This window comes from Bos grunniens, chromosome 26, assembly GCF_055505025.1.
Source record: "Bos grunniens cultivar Pamir isolate PY7600 chromosome 26, Bosgru_T2T1.0, whole genome shotgun sequence".
Classification (NCBI taxonomy): domain Eukaryota; kingdom Metazoa; phylum Chordata; class Mammalia; order Artiodactyla; family Bovidae; genus Bos; species Bos grunniens.
The window spans coordinates 26,347,095-26,371,309 of NC_141190.1; the positions used below are offsets into that span (position 1 = coordinate 26,347,095).

Genomic DNA, 24,215 nt, shown 5'->3' on the forward strand with positions numbered 1-24,215 from the left:
ATGATGTTCAAGACATATTGCTAAGATAAAAACAAAACGAAACAACAGCAAAACAAGTATCCATACAAAGCAACCAGTTGCAGAACACTGTGTATGGCACCCTTATCCCTACATGAATTTATTATAAAAGCATAATTTTGCTTGCTTTCAGATAAAGTCACTGAGGTTGGAATCCAAGAATGATTACCATATATACTACATTGCCTTAGATTTGTCTTCATATTACTTTCAATTTTATAACAACAATAATAATAATTTTAAAGAAAGAATAATTTTGAAAAAGTCAATAATATATAAATAATGCACTGTATTAGTCCATGCAATCAGTAACCTATACCATAATTTTAGAAGATTCACTCCTATTTCAGCTCAGGAATTAGAGATAAACTGGAACATTGCCTTAGATATTTAATATGGTAAGAGCAAAGAACATGGGATTTAAGTCAGGAACTCTAATGTCATTTTCCCATGTAAAGTCTGGGCATGTTTCATCTTTTAGTCTGTTATATGATAAAATAGGGATAATAATGACCTTTCCGTTACATTGCTTGGAAGAAATACTTCCCATGTGTATTTACACACACTTCTGCATGTTGTTTTCCAGATCAGGACACCAAGAAGAGGAGAGCAAGCTCACAGCTCACTCCTGAAATGAATCCCACTTTTGAATTCTCCTGCCTGCATTTATGTGACATCGTATATTTTTGCCACTTATAGGCATTTGCACTTAAAAACGATGTTCTGGGATGCTTCGGTGACTTCTAGTAGAAAAATGCAAATAAATGTAGATTTCTGTTATTATCAGCTTCATCAAAGCAAACAGGCAGAAGCAGGAACATTATTGGAGTTTGATAAGTGGTATATTTGAATGATTTCCCCAGAGGACTGGGGAAAGCACATCTTGTTCCATTTCCTGTTACAGATGAGTCTCAGTTGCTTCATGCAGATTTACCTGCATATACCACTCTCAAACCCCCACCCTCACTTTTTTTTTTTTAGGGTGAGAGCTGCTCTTTTGTTTTCTGAAATGCAATTGCAATAAATGGTAGACTTGAATCAAAACTCTTAGGTAGAAGCAAGTGAGAAAATGCATGAATAACATAACAGAGCATTGGAAGAATCATTTCAGAAGGTAATGTTTATATCATAGAAAAAAGAGAACTTACAGTCTAGTTCTCCAATTAGAACCAAGTGCAAATAAGGACTTCTAGGGACCTCTTGTTGGATTTCCAGTCTAGACCATATCATTTATCTTTGGATATAGTTTGGAATATCTTCTGACATTTTCACCTGAATAAATCCAAATTTCCTGGAAGACAGAGGTCTTGTGTTTAGTTATGTATAATACTAAGCCCGGCACATTTCTATGCAGATGGAAGGCTCTTAATAAACTAATGCTGATTGAGTGACTGTTAATCCACAGCAGGGTCAAAACTGGAAATGGCCATTTGATAGCAAGCCAGTATATGTGACCAGGCTTGTTCTGAACGTCTAATTACTCATTCTAGAAAAATATATCATTTGCTTTGATGAGACAAAAAATAAAAATCAATTAGATGATTGTCTCCAAAAATGTATAAAAGATGGCATCATTCCTAAGTGCCTATTATTATAGAACACAATGCCTAAAATGAAATGAAATTTCTGTATCTTAAGACACAGTGGGATTTCAGGAGCAATTCCGTAACAGATGGGATGCTTAAGAATGATTCCTCTAATTTTTCTTATGGACAGCCTTCACTTGGTGTTGGATTAGACTCATCAAAAGATCACTGGACAGGAAGCAGGAGCCTTGAATTCTGATTTTAACTCTGTATGTAGTTCACTTGCTGGGTTAAGTCTTCTATTTTTAGCAGAGAGAGGAAATGCTCTCAGGAGGCTGAGTTTATTCCCTAAGGCAAGTTCTCCAGATTTCATTTGCAACAGAGTCACCTGGAGGGTCGGTTAAAACTGATTGCTGGGCTTCACGTCCAGATTTTCTGATTTAGTCTATCTGGAGTTGGGGGAGGAATTTACATTTCTAAAGAGTTCCCTGGTGAAGCTGCAAATGCTGACCCTGTGGTCTCACTTTGAGAACCGCTGCCTTAGGCGAAAAGGCCAGATAGGATCCTGCTAGTCTCCAAGGTTTTTCTCTGCTACCTCTTCTGTTTCTAAGCATTCGTGTTTCTTTCCGGCTGGCTCCATCTGCACAGCTGGGCTCTCTCCGAGGGCCTCTTTCCTGCAGGAGCCCCCGGTGATAACAACAATAACAGCAAGCCTCGCTTCTTCCTTGCATTGTTTCTAATGACGCCTCAAGTCTCAGGAGCCACCTTACACTGCTCTGCACAGCTCCCCCCAATCCTGGCGCAAAGTAAACTGTCAGACCTCGCAAACAAAGACAGAGTGCAGGGCCAACCCGCCGCTGAGCCTTTGCCTCTGGCGCTTCCTCTCTTTACCGCCGTTGGAAGGCTCTTTGCTCGCCTGGGAGGTGGTGAGTAACAGGGCTTGTTAGTTGGGTAACACATTCACTCTAGGGGCAGTTTCACCGATTCGCTCTTATGGGCTTGTGAAAAGCGAATTTTCTCCAGCTCTCCAGGAAGAGAACAAATTTAATGGTATCAAGCAAAGGAAAGGATAAATCTTTGTACAGGAGAAAATGGAAAAGAAGCAGTGTTCCTCGTTAGTGATGCAAGAAGAGACTTAGCTTGCCTGTTCAATAATTTAAGCTAATCGTTGAACCCATGAAGTATGGTGGAGGATGGTTTGCCAGTGGATGCCTGGTGGATGTGCCCCTTTGGAAGTGAAACGGAATAATTTGAGGAGAGATCAGCAAACCTGGCCCTGTCAACCCCTCCCTCTCACCCCTCTCCAGCGTCTTCCCTTCTCTAACCACTATCTTCGGTGGCTTTTACTAGAATCTTCACCACATTGAAACAACTAATAAATGAGGTTTACCTATTGTGACACCAGACTCTACTTTCTTAGCTCCCTCCTCTCCCATTTTAGAGACTTTCTGTGGCTCTGAAATTTATGTGGCTTCAAATCAACCCCAGCTGCCTGACTTCCTGCTAATACCTAGATGAAGTTCTACTTCAGCCTTAGTAACTTCTTCCTTGAACCCCAGATGTGCCGCTGTTTTCTTCTTGATGCAAGGTCTTCATCTATGCTCTTCATTCTATCTGAAACAGGTTTCTAAACCTTCTTGGTTTCTTTCAACTCTCCCCTCCCCCAGGTATCATCTTTTTCATGAAGTCTTGCTTGACTGCTGCAATCCAGTGATCCAACTTTGTTATTTGCTAGACACCATGTATGCAATGCCAATCGTATTTATTTGTCTCTGATTTTGTTGCATGGATCAGACCTGTTTTCTTTTCAAAGCAACCTAAGGGCCAAGATTTAATATCATGCATTTGTAATTTAAAAAGTTTTGTCCTGTGTGTGTCTTTCAGTAGTGCCCTATATGCAAATACAGATAGTTAACTTCTTTGAATTCATCTTCCAATAATCTTCTGCCAGTGTTTCTGTGTGCACATGATGCACAGTAAATGCTATAATAATAGCTACTCAATCTGTTGCTATACGTGTTGCCTCATTAATATTCATTAGACACCCATTATCATCCTACTCACCAATCTATTTATCTAAACTGTATAAACAAAAAAGTGCCAGAGAAGTTAGGTAAATCGCATAAAGGTACTGAGTTATTAATTGATGGAGTGGGGGTTACAAACTCAGGTCCATCTGACTTTAAAGACTATACCTCCCTGCAGACTCCACCCTAGTTCTATATTATGGGGGTAAGAGTGAACTTCCTAAGGATAAAGAGCTTGCTCAAGGTCACGTCACAAACTGTTTTCTGAAGAAATAGGTAAAAATGTATAAACTGAATCATTATTCTTTTTTCATGATTATGTTATACAGGTGATAAAAACTTGAAAATCACTCTCTCCTGCATTTGTGTTGGTGAACGCTAATCCTAAATTGAGGGCCCAACTTCTCTGTTGGCTCTTGTTTTCTCTCCCCTGTAAGTCTATCAAAGAAGATGTGTGAGGTGATGATAGTTTAGCTCTTCTTCGCAGCTGAAATAAATTTACTTTAAATGAACAGAGGGATTTTATAATGCCTGCGGCCTATCTGGTCTCCATGGGAGAAATTTCCTGAAACATCCTGTCTGCTGTCATGAGAGCCAGGGCTTTATGATTATGTATAAGAAGTTTCTATAACTGCTTTAACTAATAACATTTTATTTTAATGCATTTCCTATTTTCATATTTATTGTGTTCCAATCATGTTTTGTGAGGAGACAGAACATGGAAAGCGATGTAACTGGTGTTTAGTATGTATGCATAGTGTACTTTCCTCAAGAGGTTCCCCTGCTGAGCATAAATGTAAAATAAATATAAATAAATTAAACTGTTTGATAGGCTGTGAGAGTGCCCCAGTCTAGCTGATCAAGTCACCCCCTTCCTTCCACTTAAATAATTCTCTGCAGAAATGAATAAACTGATTATAACCAAATCCCCTTGCAAAATAGGGTTTCCTCTTTCAAGTTTACTAATCTGGATCTACTCAGAGTCACGTTACTTGCCAAACAGAACCTGAAGGATGATTCCAATTCTCCCACCTTCCAGCTGATGAAAAAATCTTTGCTTGGACGGATAGAGAGGGTGAAGGGAAAGAGTGTTGAAATCTCCAATCTGTTTATTGTACAGCTGGCGTCAGAAAGAATCTGATTTGCAAGGAGAAGGCTCTGGATCTTGTACCACGTCCAGAAAGGGACCATTAGGAAGATGGGAAAGAGAAGATGCTTGAAAGTTCCAAAGACTTCCAATGAAACTGGAGGATGCATTCAGGTAGGATTGTGAATTCTCTGACCAGATTTCATTTTGTGATACATAAGACAATGATGAGAAGTGAATACTTTACACCTGATAAACTGCAGTGCTGTGTCTTATAGTCATGTCATAGGCAATACTTTTTTATCTACTCTCATCTCTTAAGAATTAAAATGCATGCTCTTTTTCATTTCCAAAATTTGGATACTTCTGGAAAAGAAAAACAAAAAAGGCCTCTTTCTTCCTCTTCACTGAGAATCTTTTCTTGCTAAGAGAGAAAAACAGGTAAGCAGTTTTTTTTTCAAGTTAAAAAATTCAAAATAATTTTTAGACATTGAAAATGAAGCATTTTGGGAAACTGAAGTCTTTCATTCTAGATTAAAGCAAATATAGTTTAGAAGCAAGGATGGATGTCAATTGATATTAATTACCTTAAAGATATCTGTCTTAAAGAGTAAACATCTGGAACAAAGTTTTTCCGGTTCGTCAAAATCTTCAACATTGCCAACAAATTCTGATGCTTCACATGTAGCAGATGGGTGTTTAGGGAGTAAAGGGGCAGGAATATTCTTCTTCCAAGTGTCTCTGTGATGAGATATGAATAAGTCTCAGCTTGCAATTCTTTTTGGAGAGTCTTAGGGCTGAGTTCATATCATCATCATCCTGAAAGCATTTAAGAAAAAAATAAGTGCACTGGAATGGAAAGACCTAGGGAGATGCTACTCAGGGGCCTGGTGATTTTCAAATTTCTTGCTGGTCCTAGGACTCTGTTAATTTACTGCCTTATCAGTTTGCTGTTATCAATATATATGAATTGTCAGATTCTGTGGTGGTGTATTCTAAGAATCAAACAAGAGAAAGGCAAAGGAAAATGGAAACAAATGTAACTTGTCTGCTGTGTTCTAGGAACTATGCTATTATATCTTCTTTTATTCTGTCCCAAACTGTAAATATCATCACTTAAGCCATTTTTCATTGATGTGGAATCTAAAGCTCTGAGAAGTTAAGTCACTAAGCTTGTCAGTGGTACAGGTGGTGTGTGTCAGCATTCTCTGCCTCACAACACAGCACAGTGGAGGTGGAGGTTAGGAAGGCCAGAGGGATGCTCTAGAATTTAATAAAGGAAGTAGAACTTAAGTTGAACTTGAAAGAAAATGGCACAATGGCCATTGAAAGTCCAGGGAAGGCAATTTAATAGGGGAAGGATATGTGCAAATACTTGTACATGTAATGAACTGGCAAAGTAGGTAAGCTAGTTTGGTTAGAATAGAAACCCTATAGGAAATATAAGAAGGACTACAGACCAGATGGTCCTTTTTTGATTCATCTACCTGGGATTCAGAAATGCCCTTCAAAGTCACTCCTATCGTTTCTCAAGGTTGGTGTCATTGGAGGAAGTCAAATTGGTGCTCTGCTTGCTTGACCCACTTTGGAGAAGGTCAGCATGAAAGGTGTCTCTACAGAGGTCATATTTAGATAAAACCTAAAAGAAAACCAAGAGTAGCCATGAATGCAGATGCACCAACAAGGTAAGACCAGCATATTCAAGAAGTCAAGTGAGCTGAGTGGAGAAGTAGTATGCGGGCAGAGGGGGGCAGTGTGCAGCTGCTGGATCACGTTCAGCCTTGTGGGCAATAGTAAGGAGTCTGATTCTGTATGAAATTGAAGGGGATGCAACCAAGGGTTTGTATGCAGGGAAATACAATGATTCACTCATAATGAGGAAAATGTTGAAGAGGGTATGTGTCCATTCTGGTCAGTTGGATTAACCCAGGCCAGAAGTTAGGTGGTAGAGTGGTTAAGAATCCACCTGCCAATGCAGCAGACACGCAGATGTGGGTTTGATCCCTGGGTCAGGAAGATCCTCTGGAATAGGAAATGGCAACCCATTCTACTATTGTCTGGAGAATATTCCATGGTCAGAGGAGCCTGGGGGGCTGCAGACCATGGGGTTGCAAAGAGCTGGACATGACCGAGCATAGCACATGCAGACCAGAGATCTAGGTGTCCTGAAGAACAGTGGTAGAAGTGGGGATGGAGCTTGAGACATATCTTGAAGAAATAGCTCTGTACCCACTTGCTCATGAACTAGATTTTGGCAGCAGGTAGAAGAACCCATCAGGGCAAGATTTCTTGCCTGGGTAACTCAGGGGTTCAGTTTTTGATTTATTAAGAAGAGCCTGTGGGTCATTTAAGAGATGTATAGTTGACAGCTGGATATTTTTCCATCTTTAACTAGAGCTCCAAGTTTTCATCACTTGTCTTGCCTGTAGATCACTCTTAAGATCAGATCCAGTAGTCGTGTATGGATGTGAAAGTTGGACTATAAAGAAAGCTGAGCACCAAAGAATTGATGCTTTTGAACTGTGGTGTTGGAAAAGACTCTGAGAGTCCCTTGGACTGCAAGGAGATCCAACCAGTCCATCCTAAAGGAAATCAGTCCTGAATGTACATTGGAAGGACTGATGTTAAAGCTGAAACTCCAATACTTTGGCCACCTGATGCGAAGAACTGACTCACTGGAAAAGACCCTGATGGTGGGAAAGATTGAAGGCAGGAGGAGAAGGGCATAACAGAGGATGAGATGGTTGGGTGGCATCACCGACTCAATGGACATGAGTTTGAGTAAACTCTGGGAGTTGGTGATGGACAGGGAGGCCTGGCGTGCTGCAGGCCATGGGGTCGCAAAGAGTCGGACACGACTGAGTGACTGAACTGAACAGAATTGTCTAATAAAATACTGGATGTCCAGCTACATTTGAATTTCAGATAAACAATAACTTGAGGGAGGGACTTTTTATTGTTCAGGACATACTTTCACTAAAAAATTATCTGTTGCTTATCTGAAATTCATGTATGACTGGGTATCCTATTTTGGTATGTGCTGAATCTGGGACCCTGTATGTGAGCCTCACCACTTATCACCCGCCTGTTGTCCTGTTCCCCTCCCTACCTCTGTTTCCACATCAGATCTCTTGTCCTTACTTCTTTTTAGAGGAAGAGGAGGCTTCCATTCTCCTTGGCAAGCCTGATTCTGTTATCTGTGCTGCTTGCTCTTGGGCCCTCCCGTCACAATTATCTTTTTTCCCCCGTTGAGATTATCTGGAGGCATTAAAAAGAGGTGTTGCATGTTCCCCTCTTTCATTGGTTGATCTGTAGTTTTAATCACTTCAGATTTTTTTCTCTTAATTTCACTGCCAAAATGATTTTAAAATTATTTTCTTATTCTCTTTTATTTTCTCTTTTTTCCCTACCGAAATTTATTTTATTCAAGTGGAGTTGATTTACAATATTATATTAGTTTCAGGTATATAATATAGTGATTACAGATTTTACTCCATTTAAAGTTAGTATAAAATATTGGCTATGTTCCCTGTGCTATACAATATACCCTAGGATATATGTATGTGTGTGTTAGTCGTTGAGTCGTGTCCAACTCTTTACAACCCCATGGACTATAGCTCACCCAGCTCCTCTGTCTGTGGAATTCTCCAGGCAAGAATACTGATGTAGATTGCCACTCCCTTCTCCAGGGGATCTTCCGGACTCAGGGACCAAACCCGGGTCTTCTGCATTGCAGGCAAATTCTTTACTGTGTGAGCCGCCAGGGAAGCTGTGGTGGAGTACAGTATATCCTGTGCTCAGTTGTCAGTCATGTCCGACTCTTTGGGACCCCATGGACTGTATCCCACCAGGCTCCTCTGTCCATGGAATTCTTGGGCAAGAGTCCTGGAGTGGGTTGCCATTTCCTACTCCAACAATATATGCTAGTAGCTTATTTATTTTGTATGTCTTAATCTCCTACTCCTATCTTGCCCCTCCACCCTTGTCTCTCCCCATTGGCAGCTACTAGTTTGTTCTTTAAATCAATGTGTCTATTTTGTTATACTCATTCAATTGTTTTATTTTTTAGATTCCACAATTGATAACTTACAGTAATTGTTTTTCTGTCTGACTTGGGCTTCCCTGATGTCTTAGATCGTAAAGAACCTGCCTGCAATGCAGGAAACCCATGTTCAATCTCCAGGAGAAAGGAATGACAAGCCACTCCAGTATTCTTGCCACGGACAGAGGAGCCTGGCGGGCTACTGTTCTTGGGGTCACAAAGACTTATTTCACTAAGCATAATACCCTGCTAGTCCATCCATGTTGTTGCAAATTGCTAATTTTATTCTTTATCTTGTGACTGAGTAGTATTCTGGGTGTGCGTATGTGAGTGTGTGTGTATCTTTATCCATTTGTCTGTTCACAGGCACTTCAGTTACTTCCATTCCCTGGCTATTGTTAAAAAAAAAAAATGCTGCTATGAACATTGGGGTTCATGTATCTTTTTATTAGTATTTTTCTTTTCTTCAGATATGTACCCAGGAGTGGAACTGTTGGATCTTATGGTGTTCTATTTTTAGTTTTTTGAGGAACCTCCATACTGTTTTCAATAGTGACTGGATCAATTTACATTCCTACCAATAGTGTACTGCTGCTGCTAAGTCACTTCAGTCGTGTCCAACTCTGTGTGACCCCATAGACGGCAGCTCACCAGGCTCCCCCGTCCCTGGGATTCTCCAGGCAAGAAGAGTTAAGTGGGTTGCCATTTCCTTTTCCAATGCATGAAAGTGAAAAGTGAAAGTGAAGTCGTTCAGTCGTGTCCGACCCTCAGCGACCCCATGGACTGCAGCCTTCCAGGCTCCTCCGTCCACCGGATTTTCCAGGCAAGAGTCCTGGAGTGTACTAATATTCCCTTTTCTTCACATCCCTGTCAATATTTGCTGTTTGTAGATTTTTTGAGAGTAACCATTCAGATAGATATGAGGTGGTATCTCATTGCAATTTTGATTTGCATTTCTCTGATAATTAGTGATGTTAATCATCTTTTCATGTGCCTGCTGGTCATCTCTATGTTGTCTTTGAAAAACTGTCTACTCTGCCTGTCAGCTTTGATAGCAAATCAGACACATTAATAAACACTTCTTAACATTCTCTTCTTGTTCAGTAAGTATCAAGAAAGCTGGATGCTCAAAAACTAACAATGCCTTCAGTTTTTATATTGTTTATTAAATGCAAAGTGTTCTTTATGGCTTGTTGTATTCAACTTTCAAAACGTTTGAAAGATAAAATTACAGTATGAGGAAAATTTAGGACTAAGTCACTTTGGCATTCATCTCACAGATGAGGAAATTGATCTCAAGAGAGTAAGTAACTTGCCTGAAGTTTACAACTAATTAGCATCCAGATTGGAATTTGAATCTGAGGCTTCTCACTCAGGCAATCTAAACCCAGATAAGTATAAGGCTGGTGGTGGAAAAGGTCAGAGTCAAGTATAGTGAATACTTACAGTGGGCTTCTCAGATGTAACTTAGACCTAAACTGCCACAGGTTTGGGCTACACGGATGAGCATGAGTTCCCATTCCATTCATTCCACAAAACGTTTTGTTAATTGGTCTTCTTTCCTTGAAGAAGCAAATTTCTACTTGGAGGCCAGTGTTTACCTTGTAATTCCCAGGTAAGCTCTACTCCTGAAGTGACATTGTCAAACAGTCGTGTCTGACTCTTTGAGACCCCATGGACTATACTCACCATCCATGGGATTTTCCAGGCAAGAATACGGAAGTGGGGTGCCATTTCCTCCTCTAGGGGATCTTCTTAACCCAGGGATCAAACCCACATCTCCTGTATTGGCAGGCAGATTCTTCACTGCTGTGCTACCTGGGAAGCCCAATTGCTATTTCTGGATACCGAAAAGAGTCTAAATGCTGAACCAGGCATCCTCTTCAGATCCCTGCCCTCCCTCCACACCATTTGTCTCCATACCCTTATATGTCCTGAGTAGTCAATCTACACGGCGACCTGAATAGAGATTTTGCTCTACCCCAACACTGCACTTAGACTCTTGTCGCCTGTCCATCCCATTTTGGAAACCTGGATAACTCCAGCATTATCTTCCTTGAAAAGTTTCTCTTCATCTCTTTAGAAGGACTGAATAAATCCTCCTTCATCTCTATTTCTTTGTCATCAGGTTTGCAGTTTTTGCAATAACAATTTAAAAGCACTTTTAATACATGAATAAAAATGTGCAAAATACAAACTGTATATTTTGAAAGAGAGAACATCCATGTATCATTACAAAGTTAAAAACCAAGTGCCATATTTGCAAAAATATTTGCCATAAAAGTAATATACAATTGTACCAAATATATAAATAATCCTACAATTCAACAGGATAAAAATCAGTGAGACAGAATTTAAAAATAAAAAAATCCAGTATGCAATAAGGCATTTCACAAAAGGGCAAATACAAAAGGACAATAAACGTGAAAGATGATCATTTCCCAATAAGAGGAGTGCAAATAATACCAACAATAAGGTAAGATTTTACTCATTATTTGGCAAAACTTTATTTAATATGGAGTGTTAATAAAGCTCTGGGGAAATAGGTACTCTTGTGCTGTACTGGAGAGGAATTTTGGAGAGGAAAAATTGGAGAGGAATTTGTCATAATTCATTAATATTTTAAATGAACACTTTGGAGAGGAATGTGTCATAATTCATTAATATTTTAAATGAACATGCTCTTCACTCTAATAATCTTGCTTCCAGGTATCTGTGTATCCAACAGAAATAAATCATGTGTATGTGAGCATAAGGATACTCACAGTGGCCTAAAATTTAGAAACAGTGTAGGGTTTCCCTGGTGGCTCAGATGCTAAAGAATCTGCCTGCAATGTGGGAGACCCAGGATTGATATCTGGGTCTGGAAGGTCCTCTGGAGAAGGGAATGGCTACCCATTCCAGTATTCTTGCCTGGAGAATTCCATGGACAGAGGAGCCTGGTGGGCTACAGTCCATGGGTTTCCAAAGAGTTGGACATGACTCAGCAACTAACACTTTCACTTTCATTTTAATTGTTCATCAACAGGGAAATAGTAAGATAAACAGTAGTATATTGGGTTCTGTGTGTTCGTGTGCTCAGTTGTGTCTGACTCTTTGCAGCCGCACAGACTGTAGCCCACCAGGCTGCTATGTCCATGGGGTTTTCCAGGCAAGAATACCATAGTAGGTTGCCACATCCTATTCCAGGGACTGTGACTGTCGTGTCTCCTGCATTGGCAGACAGATTCTTTACCACTAGTGCCACCTGGGACGTCCCACACTGGGATAAGGAACAGTTAAATAAAATGAGGTAGGTTTATATCCTGACATGGAAAGATCTCCAAGTGAGACATCTTTCACTCCAAGAGTTCAACAGCAACAACAACAAAAAGAAGTATGCATATTAATATGTAAACATTTCATTTACATAAATTTAGCCAAACTCAAATAAGCAAATGAGACAAAATTGTGTGTTTTTATAGATCCATTTATTGGATGAATGTGATTAAAAAATATAACATTTAGAAGGATAATACTAAACTCACAGAGTAACTGAGAAAAGACTGGGATTGGGATAGGTGATCAAGGAGAAGCTTTATTTCTAATATTAGATTTTTGTATTTTTTGAAATGAGGATGGTTCATTTATAACCTGTAAATTCATTTGAAAGTAAAAGGTACTTTCTCCACCCTAGAATCCCATTTTTCCCTGAGAGATATTTTAAAACAAGTATAATTTTGGATTTATTTCTTCTTACATTTCTACCACTGTTTGCTTTATATATTTAAAATCCACACTGGTAGGTCCATTAAACACTCATTTTTGCATCATTATGACAAGTTTAATTTTCATCAAATAGAATAATCTCTCTTTGTTCCATTTAACACATACACCTAAAATTTTGTTTGGTTGGATGTTGATGTTGCTATACCTCCTTTTTTTAAACATATGAATTTGCCAGATTATTATCTACTCTCTGCTTCTTAAACCATTTTTCTCTCACTTTTTTTGTGTCATCTGTTACCAGAATGCACCTGTTTTTAAAATTTACTCAATCTAAAAGTAAATCAATTTTACTTTGCCTTTTCATTGTGATCACTTTTCTGTGTTGAACTCTTTCAATAACATCTTCTGGTCACTACATGTTATTATGGGCTTCCCCCCGGGCCCAGCCTAATCTGGTTTTTACTGGATTAATTGGCACTTTTTGTAGTTCATTTTTTCTTTACTATTATTTTTCAAGTTGTAAATTCTCTTTCTATTACTTGAGTGTGGAGTGTCTCACATTTCAGAGTTTATCAGAATTATCTGGAGGGCTTGTTAAAACAGTGGCTGCTAGGCCTTGCTTTCGGAGTTTCTGATTCATTAGTTCTGGGGTAGGACCCAGGAATTTTCATTATTAAAAAATTTCCAGGTGATAATGATGTTGCTGGTTAGGGCACATCATTTTAAGAACTACTGTTCTAGTGGTGACTCAATTTTTTCATCAATAATCACTTTGTATTTTCTTTCAATAATTTTGTGGAATCATTATTTTTACCTTACTTGCAAAAATGATAAGGTCAACCCCTTTAGGGGAGAGTCATTAGTTCAGTTCAGTTCAGTCGTTTAGTCATGTCCGACTCTTTGCAACCCCATGGACTGCAGCACGCCAGGCTTCCCTGTCCATCACCAACTCCCAGAGCTTGCCCAAACTCATGTCCATTACATCAGTGATGCCATCCAACCATCTTATCCTCTGTTGTCCCCTTCTCCTCCTGCCTTCAATCTTTCTCAGCATCAGGATATTTTCTAATGAGCCCATTCTTTGCATTAGGTGGACAAAGTATTAGAGTTTCAGCTTCACCATCAGTCCTTCCAATGAATATTCAGGACTGATTTCCTTTAGGATGGACTGGTTGAATCTCCTTGCAGTCCAAGGGACTCTCAAGAGTCTTCTCCAACACCACAGTTCAAAAGCATCAATTCTTTGGCTCTCAGCTTTCTTTATAGTCCAACTCTCACATCCATACATGACTGCTGGAAAAACCATAGCTTTGACTAGACAGACCTTTGTTGGCAAAGTAATGTCTCTGTATTTTAATATGCTGTGTAGGTTGGTCATAGCTTTTCTTCCAAGGAGCAAGAGTCTTTTAATTGCATGGCTGCAATCACCGTCTGCAGTGATTTTGGAGCCCAAAAAAGTAAAGTCTCTCACTGTTTCCACTGTTTCCCCATCTAATTGCCATAAAGTGATGGGACCAGATGCCATGATGTTAGTTTTCTGAATGCTGAGCTTTAAGTCAACTTTTTCACTCTCCTCTTTCACTTTCATCAAGAGGCTCTTTAGTGTTCTTCTTCACTTTCTGCCATAAGGGTGGTGTCATCTGCATATCTGAGGTTATTGATATTTCTCCTGGCAATCTTGATTCCAGTTTGTGCTTCATAGAGCCCAGATTTTCTCATGATGTACTCTGCATATAAGTTAAATAAGCAGGGTGACAATGTACTCCTTTCCTGATTTGGAACAACCTGCTATTCCATGTCCAGTTCTAACTGTTGCTTCTACCTGCATACAGATTTCTCAGGAGGTAGGTCAGGGGGTCTGGTATTCCCATCTCTTTCAGAATTTTCCATAGCTTTTTGTGATCCACACAGTCAAAGGCCTTGGCCTAGTCAATAAAGCAGAAATAGTTGTTTTTCTGGAACTCTCTTGCTTTTCGATGATCCAAAGGATGTTGGCAATTTAATCTCTGGTTCCTCTGCCTTTTCTAAATCTAGCTTGAACATCTGGAAGCTCACCATTCACGTATTGCTGAAGCCTGGCTTGGAGAATTTTGAGCGTTACTTTGCTAGCATATGAGATGAATGCAATTGTATGGTAATTTGAACATTATTTGGCATTGCCTTTCTTTGAGATCGGGGATTCCCTGGTGGCTCAGACAGTAAAGCATCTGCCTGCAATGCAGGAGACCGGGGTTTGATCCCTGGGTCAGGAAGATCCCCTGGAGAAGGAAATGGCAACTCACTCCAGTACTCTTGCCTGGAAAATTCCATGAATGGAGGAGCCTGCTGGGCTACAGCCCATGGGGTCCCAAAGAGTCAGACATGATTGAGTGACTTCACTTCACTTTCTTTGAGACTGGAACAAAAACTGACCTTTTACAGTCCTGTGGCCACTGCTGAGTTTTCCAAATTTGCTGGCATATTGAGTGCACCACTTTCTCAGCACCATCTTTTAGGATTTGAAATAGCTCAACTGGAATTCCATCACCTCTGCTAACTTTGTTTGTAGTGAGGCTTCCTAAGACCCACTTGACTTTGCTTTCCAGAATGTCTGGCTCTAGGTGAGTGATCACACCATCATGGTCATCTGGGTCATGATAATCTTTTTTGTACAGTTTTTTTGTGTATTCTTGCCACCTCTTCTTAATATCTTCTGCTTCTGTTAGGTCCATACCATTTCTGTCCTTTATTGTGCCCATCTTTGCATGAAATATTCCCTTGGTATCTCTGATATTCTTGAAGAGATCTCTAGTCTTTCCTATTCTGTTGTTTTCCTCTCTTTCTTTGCATTGATCACTGAGGAAGGTTTTATTTTTCTCCGTGCTATTCTTTGAAACTCTGCATTCAAATGGGTATATCTTTCCTTTTCTCCTTTAACTTTGGCTTCTCTTCTTTTCATGCTATTTGTAAGGCCTCCTCAGAAAACCATTTTGCCTTTTTGCATGTCTTTTTCTTGGGGATGATGTTGATCACTGCCTCCTGTACAATGTCAAGAACCTCTGTCCATATTTCTTCAGGTATTCTGTCTATTAGATCTAATCCCTTGAATCTATTTGTCACTTCCACTGCAGAGCAATTATACCAAATAAATGGTCAAACTGTTAAGATAGTTCTGGGATCCGCAACATATTTCCCAACCTGGGGATCTGGTGAAGGGACTGAGAACCCCCAGGGGATTTGACTTTGGAGGACAGTGTGATTAGATTACAGAATTTAACACAGGACTGGGGAAACAAACTCTTGGAGGGCACAAACAAAACCTTGTGCATACCAGATCCCAGGAGAAAGGAACAGTGACCCCAAAAGAGACTGACCCAGACTTGCCTGTGAGTGTCCAGGAGTCTCCAGTGGAGGTGTGGGTTGGTGGTGGCCTGCTTCACAGTTGAGGGAACTGACTGCAGCAGTGTGCCTGGGACCTTTTGAAGGAGGTCATTATCTTCATTACCTGCACCATGGTTTGGTGTCAGGTCAAATAACAGGGAGGGAACACAGCCCCACCTACCAACAGATAATTGGATTTAAAGATTTACTGAGCATGGCCCCGCCCATCAGAACAAGATCCAGATTCCCCCACAGTCAGTCTCTGGAACTAGGATGCTTCCATAAGCCTCTTATCCTCATCCCTCAGAGGGCAGACAGAATGAAAACTGCAATCACAGAAAACTAATCAAACTGATCACATGGACCACAGCCTTGTCTAACTCAGTGAAACTATGAGCCATGCTGCGTAGGGCCACCCAAGACAGATGGGTCATGGTAGAGTCCCCCAATGCCTTTTCCAATACATTGATTACATATAAGATTTTATTGATAGATGTTATAATATCTTTATATTATTCAGTACAACTAAATCTTTCTTGAATTCGTTAGAAGTCTTACTTGCTTGCCACTATTTTGAGTATCGTAAGATCCAATAATACTGAAATACTAATGATTACAATACTACCTGAGTCTTTTTCATTTTTAAATTCATGTTTTAAATCTTGTTACAATATCTCCTGGAATATATGTATTTCCCAAATGGACTGATAGGTACTACCTGGACTGATAGGTGTATTCCTTCTGAGGCTTTTGATGCCCCCAATTACCTTATTATTCTCTCCCATACTAAAACTAATGGTTAGAATTTAGAGTGGTACCGATTTTGTCTTGTATTGCATGTTAATGGTGTTGCTACTTTGATGTGTATTGTGTTTATAAGTAAATGTTCTTTTTTGTTTGATTATTAATTTTTCTTCTTTGAAAACATTCAGCATGTTTTTGGTCTTTTGGAATATCATTATTACGTTTCTGTGAATTAGTGTTTCGTACCAATCCGTGGGTGTTAGTTCTTCCTCTTGTTGAATGAACTGCCATTCCTTTGAGTTACTGGTTCTTTTCATATGTGTGGTTATAATTTCCATTTGTAATCCCAGCTCTCCTTTATGTGAATGCCAGTTCTGACTGCTGAAGCCTATTTCTGGAATCTTGGGTAGCATATACTCCTAAAGAAGTTGTGCCTAATGCTTTGTATTTGTGGCAAAGAACCTCTCTGTTCCTCCTGGGTTTCAGTCATCTGAAACACTGCCCTACTTTCCACTCCCAATGGTACAGTTTCTGTTTAGAAAAGCATAAAACAGAAGATTCTAACCAGCCTGCTGCTCTAAGAAGAGTTTCTCAGTTTAAGCACCTTGGTGAAGTCCCCAGAGCCCTCTTATTTTCTCTAATCAAATTTGAACAACCTCTGAAATTATGTCTTCCTTTTGTAACCATCTTTTCCCGTCTATTTTGGTCTGTTCTGTGGTCTCCTTCCTTTGTTCAGTTTATACCTGTCCACCTTTTAGAAAGTCTTCAGTATTTTTAGTTTGTTGATTATTCTGTCTTATTTTTCAGTGTTTATAAGTTCCAAAATGACAATGATTACAATTTGAAATTCACCCAGGTAATCTGTCTTAAATAAGGCTCTTGCACCACAAACATACATTTATGAGGATTATTTTCTAATTGGACTTTCAACTTCAGGAGAACAGAAATAGTCATCATACCCTATAGCCCCATCAAGGAGAATAGCCTTATACTTAGTGGATCTTCATTACATTGCACACCAATTAAGAAATAAAAAATGAGATGTATTATAACACTTATGCTGTACCCTGTTTGGGGTTATAATTATTCGGGGATTATATTAATTGGTCTATACATTTTTATTTGGATTAGATAAATTGGGGGTAGAAAGGAAAGAAAAAGTTTCAAGAAGCAAAGAGGTTTCTATTCCCTGACCACAACTGTACAGAAGAGAATCTTCCTGTAATGTACCCTCTCCCCCATCACACTGTTCATATGACTCTGAACTCATTGGCTGTGCACTGTGGAGATATGGCCTAACATTTCTTCTTGCTTTTTTTTTTTTTTTGCTGCCTTACCTTATAAAGGACTTCATTTTTCTTCCTCTGGGTCAAAGGCAGCTATTTTCAATCTGAATAGGCTGGCTGCTCATCTCGCCCCACTCAATCATGGGGCTGGTGCAGAGAAAGAGTGTGTGTACTGCGTTGTGTACTGTTTCTCTAATTTATTTCCATATCAGGTTTCTAGTCAATGATCTGCTGGAGTGACCCTCAGTATCATACCCTTTGGTCTGTGGAAAAATAATGGTAAATCTTGTAAGAGCCCAAACGCTTGTTTTTCTTTGCTTCTCTCTTTTCCTTCTCCTCCCTCCCTTTCTTCCTTCTTTTCTGCTCTATATTTCTATTAATTTAAGAAAGTATACAGCTATTCTACCTTTCAAAGCCTTCTGAAGTGAACCATGAACTTTTATTTGAATGGTCCAAATTATTGAGTTACATTAATTCATTTTGCTGATCTTCATAAATTTAAGCCATCTTCACCCAATCCTTAAAGGCCTTCTCAGAGGCCGTGATATTGTGAGTATGTTTTAACCTAAGACCAGAAGCTTAGCCAATTTTCTTTAAAGACTTTAATATCGGAAAGCATTTGAAAATATAGTAACCAAAATTTCACAAAAATTACCAATAGTACTATTCTTATTATATTTTTAATTAAGATAAAACTTACATTAACCTTAAAAAATAGAACACTGAAGTTCAGAAATTAAAATGTGCTTCTGGCTCTGCTGAATCTCGTTAGAAAAGTTAAGTAATATCTGTAACCCTGTTTTCAACCTATGAAATGGTTGTATTAACTGCATATTTTCTAAAGTCTGTATTACCTCTAAAATGATTTCATCCGTTGCATGAACCTATTATGCTCCACATATTTAAGGGATCGAAGGTTTAAGTTAAAATAGATTTATATTGCCAAATGTTGGCCACTTAAGAGTGTAATGAAATGTTGTTACAGTGGGGGCAGGGAGTAAGAAGGTGGATATCCTACTCAGTGAAAGCAGTCATACTGAATAATACAGCAAGTTTTGGCTATTTCGTTAGCTGGTCAATTCAAGAAAATGCTTAAAGGCAAATGAGAAGGTTATTGCAAATCTCATGTATTTTGCTCTTCTATTAAGACCAACCCATTGAACATATTTTGAAATGGCCACTTCCCCTGTGGCAGATTTACAAAGTAAACAAGTAATATGTCTTCACTGGCAAAGGTAACCCAGGAACCTGCAGCAAATCAATTTATCATGTTGGGATGTTTTATTTTAGTTAGATGTAACCTGGGGAGAATTTTTATAAAAAAAAGCAAGGATAATATTACTGAGTGTGATTGGAATCTGTTTGGCTCTGAGTTACCACCACTGGAATTCCCAGGTCTTAAAATTCTCCCCTGCAGTACAAGACAGCAGGGCCCTTGTACAGTCTCTCTGGGGGCCATCCAAATGGTCCAGTTAGAGCTGGCAGATTGGCCTCCACTGGGACACCTCCTGGCCTTACCCATTAAAGCAGCTCAAGAGCCTCTACCATTAGCTCTGTCATATCTCTGGCCTCCAAATCCTAGTCATGATGGATTTGGGGTTTCATTGCCTGCAGCTTGGAGAAAAAGAGACATCTCCCCATCATTGCTATAACTATTAGTGACTTTCCTATGACTTAGTCTTAGTGTTGCCTTTTTCCATATCCTTAGAAAACTGAGATTAATCAATACATTATGTGGGGGTCAGAAGACAGATAACTGTTATAGCCAAAATAATGTGTCCTACTAAAAATCAGCCTTCAGAACTAACTTCAAGCATCTTGCCAATCATTTTTCTGAATAAGTTTCTTCTGTGCCCTTATTTCTGTGGAGTCTTTGTTCTTGTGTCCTGGGTACTTCGATGAACTCTACTGTTTCCCCAGAGGCTCTTTGGGTCATGTGCAAAACAAACTGAGCAGCACTTAGCAGTGCAGAGTTTCTGAAAACAGTTATGCAGATCAACCCGCCTGCCCCCATCAAGTCCCATGCAACTCCACCCCCACTCTGGAGACCACACTGCACCATAAGGCAACACTTTTTAAGCACAGTATGAGCTTGCTAACAACCTCACCCCGAACAAGAAAATTGACTCACTGTAATGATTTATGAGCTTGCTGTAAAACTTCAAACTTTTCCAAGCTTCTTGGAAAAGTACTTCAAATAGTTCTTTCTAATCCCTTCACTTCCCCCCCATATCAGTTCCTAGAATTAAATGCAATCTTACCTTTGCTTAGTCTCCATACCCATGTCCTGACTCAGAATCCAATTTCTATATTATGATGATGATTATAAAACTATGGAGTAGAAGAGTAGATAAAAAGATACATTGGATATATAGATATATTTGATACATCTCTTGCTGTAGCAAATATCTCGAAGGATATAAAGATTAGTAGAATTTTAAAATTTGCTTCATTTGCATATCATGGCAGGTAGAACTCTTAGGCCTACAGCCCCCTCTACTGGGTGGATTTTCCATGTTTATTATGCATAGACAGCAGTGGAAGTGACAAGTAAATTCAAGGAATTAGATCTCATGGACAGAGCGCCTGAAGAACTATGGACGGACGTCATGACATTGTACAAGAGGCAGGGATCAAAACCATCCCCAAGAAAAAGAAATGCAAAAAGGCAAAATGGTTGTCTGAGGAGGCCTTACAAATAGCTGAGAAAAGAAGAAAAGCTAAAGGTAAAGGAGAAAAGGAAAGATATACCCATCTGAATGCAGAGTTTCAAAGAATAGCACAGAGAGATAAGAAAGCCTTCCTCAGTGACCAATGCAAAGAAATAGAGGAAAACAACAAAATGGGAAAGACTAAAGATCTCTTCAAGAAAATTAGAGATACCAAGGGAACATTTCATGCAAAAATGGACACAATAAAGGACAGAAATGGTATGCACCTAACAGAAGCAGAAGATATTAAGAACAGGTGGCAAGAATACACAGAACTATACAAAAAAGGTCTTTATGACCCAGATAATCAAGATGGTGTGATCATTCACCTAGAGCCAGATATCCTGGAATGCAAAGTCAAGTGGGTCTTAGGAAGCATCACTATGAAAAAGCTAGTGGAGGTGATGGAATTCCAGTTGAGTTCTTTGAAATCCTAAAAGATGATGCTGTGAAAATGCTGCACTCAGTATGCCAGCAAATTGGGAAAGCTCAGCAGTGGCCACAGGACTGGAAAAGGTCAGCTTTCATTCCAATCCCAAAGAAAGGCAATGCCAAAGAATGCTCAAACTACCACACCTTTCAATTCATCTCACACATACTGGCAAAGTAATGCTCAAAATTCTCCAAGCCAGACTTCAACAGTACATGAACTTCCAGGTTTCCATCTGGATTTAGAAAAGGCAGAGGAACAAGAGATCAAATTGCCAACATCCGTTGGATTACTGACAAAGCAAGAGCATTCCAAAAAAACATCTACTTCTGCTTTATTGACTATGCCAAAGCCTTTGACTGTGTGGATCACAGCAAACTGTGAGAAGTTGTCAAAGAAATGGGAATACCAGACCACCGTACCTGCTTCCTGAGAAATCTGTATGTAGGTAGAAGCAACAGTTAGAACCAGACATGGAACAACAGACTGGTTCCAAATCAGGAAAGGAATACGTTGAGGCTGTCTGTTGTCACCCTGCTTACTTAACTTATACGCAGAGTACACTATGAGAAACAGTGGGCTGGATGAAACATAAGCTGGAATCAAGATTGCTGGGATAAATATCACTAACCTCAGATACACAGATGACTCCACCCTTATGGCAGAAAGCGAAGTAGAACTAAAGAGCCTCTTCATGAAAGGGAAAGAGGAGAGTGAAAAAGTTGACTTAAAACTCAACATTCAGAAAACTAAGATCATGGCATCTGGTCCCTTTATGGCAAATAGATGGGGAAACAGTGGAAACAGTGAGAGACTTCATTTTAGGGGCTCCAGAATCACTGCAGATTGTGACTGCAGCCATGCAATTAAAAGACTCTTGCTCCTTGGAAGAAAAGCTATGACCAACCTAGACAGCATATTAAAATACAGAGACATTACTTTGCCAGCAAAGGTCTGTCTAGTCAAAGCTATGGTTTTTCCAGCAGTCATGTATGGATGTGAGAGTTGGACTATAAAGAAAGCTGAGCACCGAAGAATTTTTGAAGACTTGTTTGGAGGAGACTCTTGAGAGTCCCTTGGACTGCAAGGAGATCCAACCAGTCAATCCTAAAGGAAATCAGTCTTCAACGTTCATTGAAAGGACTAATGCTGAAGGTGCAACTCCAATACTTTGGCTACCTGATGGGCTCATTGAAAAATACCCTGATGCTGGGAAAGATTGAAGGCAGCAATAGAAGGTAACGACAGAGGATGAGATGGTTGGATGGCATCACTGGCTCGATGGACATGAGCCTGAGCAAGCTCCAGGAGCTGGTGATGGACAGGGATGCTGCAGTCCAGGGGGTTGCAAAGAGCTGGACTGAGTGACTGAACTAACTAATCAGAAGGTATTTGTCATCCTTTTAGGAATCTGTTGCTCATATCTAATTAAATCAACAATGTCCCTGTTCTGACTTATAGGAGCCATATAGGAACATGAACATGGATTCTGTTTTAAACAAGCTCCCCCTTTATTTTATTTGCTCATAAATCCAGAGTCCATACTATTAAATTAATTAAAGAGGCCAACAGACTGAAGTGGTGCCTATGCAAACCAAATTCTAACCATGAAGATGCCTCAAGGTTACAAAATTGAAACCTCAGGACAACTGATCACAAACAACTGAACTGACTGAGTGAATAATTTCCTTATTTTGTCCTGTCTCTTCTCTATAAAAAATCTCTCCTGGAGCTTCCCTGGGTGGAGTTCTCCTAACCACTTCCAGTTTGGCACTGCTCAGATCCCATTAATTTTTGTTGAAATAAACTTAAAATTTTAATGTGCCTCAGTTCATCTTTTAACAGCACTTGCCATAAAGATACTATTTCCTTTTTTTCCTCCTAAACACCTGATATCATTAGCAAATGAGATTCATTAGGGCCACAAGCTCGTTAATTGATGGTTAAACATCAGGTATTGGATGTCTATCATGTATGCTATACTAGGATGCAGGTACCGAGAAAACTGAGAGTTGTTTTGTTTGATGTATTTGTCTAATTGATTTTGCGTATGCTTTTTAAAAAAAAGGAATGAAGAACAACACAGTGAAATACATTAGATTGCTTTTTTAAAAAAGCAATAAACAAACAACACAATGAAACACATAAGCAATAAACAAACAGCAAACACAGTGGGACAATGACACAGTGGAACTCGTGAAATATCCCGCTTTTCCTAAAAAAGGAGTACAGCTAGTTCCCCACAACCACGCCCGGGTACTTAAGCGAACACAGTCTGACTGAAGCCAAGTCTTGGTAGTGATAGACGTTTCTGAGTCTTTGACACGACTGAGTGACTGGACTGAACAATGTGGTTTCTGCTAACTCTCCTAGGAAGGAGAAAAACATTCTGGTCAAGACCCTCATAGGTAAACGTGAGCTTCCTCAGCATGAGAGCACTGTCATATTGGGAGGCCTCTGGTTTGCAGTGGAAAGAGTCTTGGCTGAGTTATGAGATTTGGGGAATGCTGATTCCTTAGAGTCAATATTTACTTTTTCTGTTGGTGGTAGAAGGGTAGAAAGGACGAAAAGAAAGTTAAAAGAAATGATCAACTTTAAGTCTCTGGTGTAATATTTAATTGGAAGTATCAAAGCCATAGACTGTGTGTGTGATACACAAACAAAATTGTGCACTCACTTTAAAATTAATTAGGCAAAGAGATACACACGTATATGGAAATTATAAGTCACACAATATCAATTATGTCTTTCAGATACTTGTTAGCAAAAATGGTTCTGATCATCAGTATCAATCATTGCTATCATCATAGTTGACATTTATTGGTCATTTGCTATGTTTACCTTTTCTCTAATTTCTGTTCTTTTACACTCAATAGTCATGTTGAAAAATAGTTTTGAATGATGGAGTTTTTCAAGAGAGAGAACCCTATTGCTTGAGGAAGTAAATGTCTGTTATATCATTAAGTTGATGACCATATACAGAAATAGAGAAGTTTCCAATAGGAATATGGAGCTTGACGTAGGTTTCACCCCAGATGCATGGGTTATATAGGTAGAATAGTTAGAAGTCTCTGGATAGGAAAAAGCCAATCTGCACAATGAAGGAGTTTTAGAGATAGAGATAAGCTTTTTATTTCTCTCCCTCCTTGCTTCCCTCTGTCACCCCCACTCCCACTTCCCTGCCTCTTTCTCTTCTTTCACTTTGTTCCCATGAAATAACTGTTAAAAGCCACTGGACCTGCTCTATAATTTTTGACTGATACCTTGTTTGCTTCT

General features: G+C 39.4%; 1 long non-coding RNA gene across 6 annotated transcripts in view; it reads left to right on the forward strand.

Moving 5' to 3' along the window:
* LOC147344290 (uncharacterized) overlaps window positions 1-24,215 on the forward strand; it is a 611,360-nt gene that overhangs the window by 217,271 nt on the left and 369,874 nt on the right. For 3 of the 6 annotated variants that reach the window (XR_015155372.1, XR_015155376.1, XR_015155375.1), the window contains exons 3-4: window positions 605-2,470; window positions 4,692-4,832. This is a non-coding gene — a long non-coding RNA (uncharacterized LOC147344290). The other 3 variants (XR_015155373.1, XR_015155374.1, XR_015155371.1) reach the window with 3 other exon arrangements.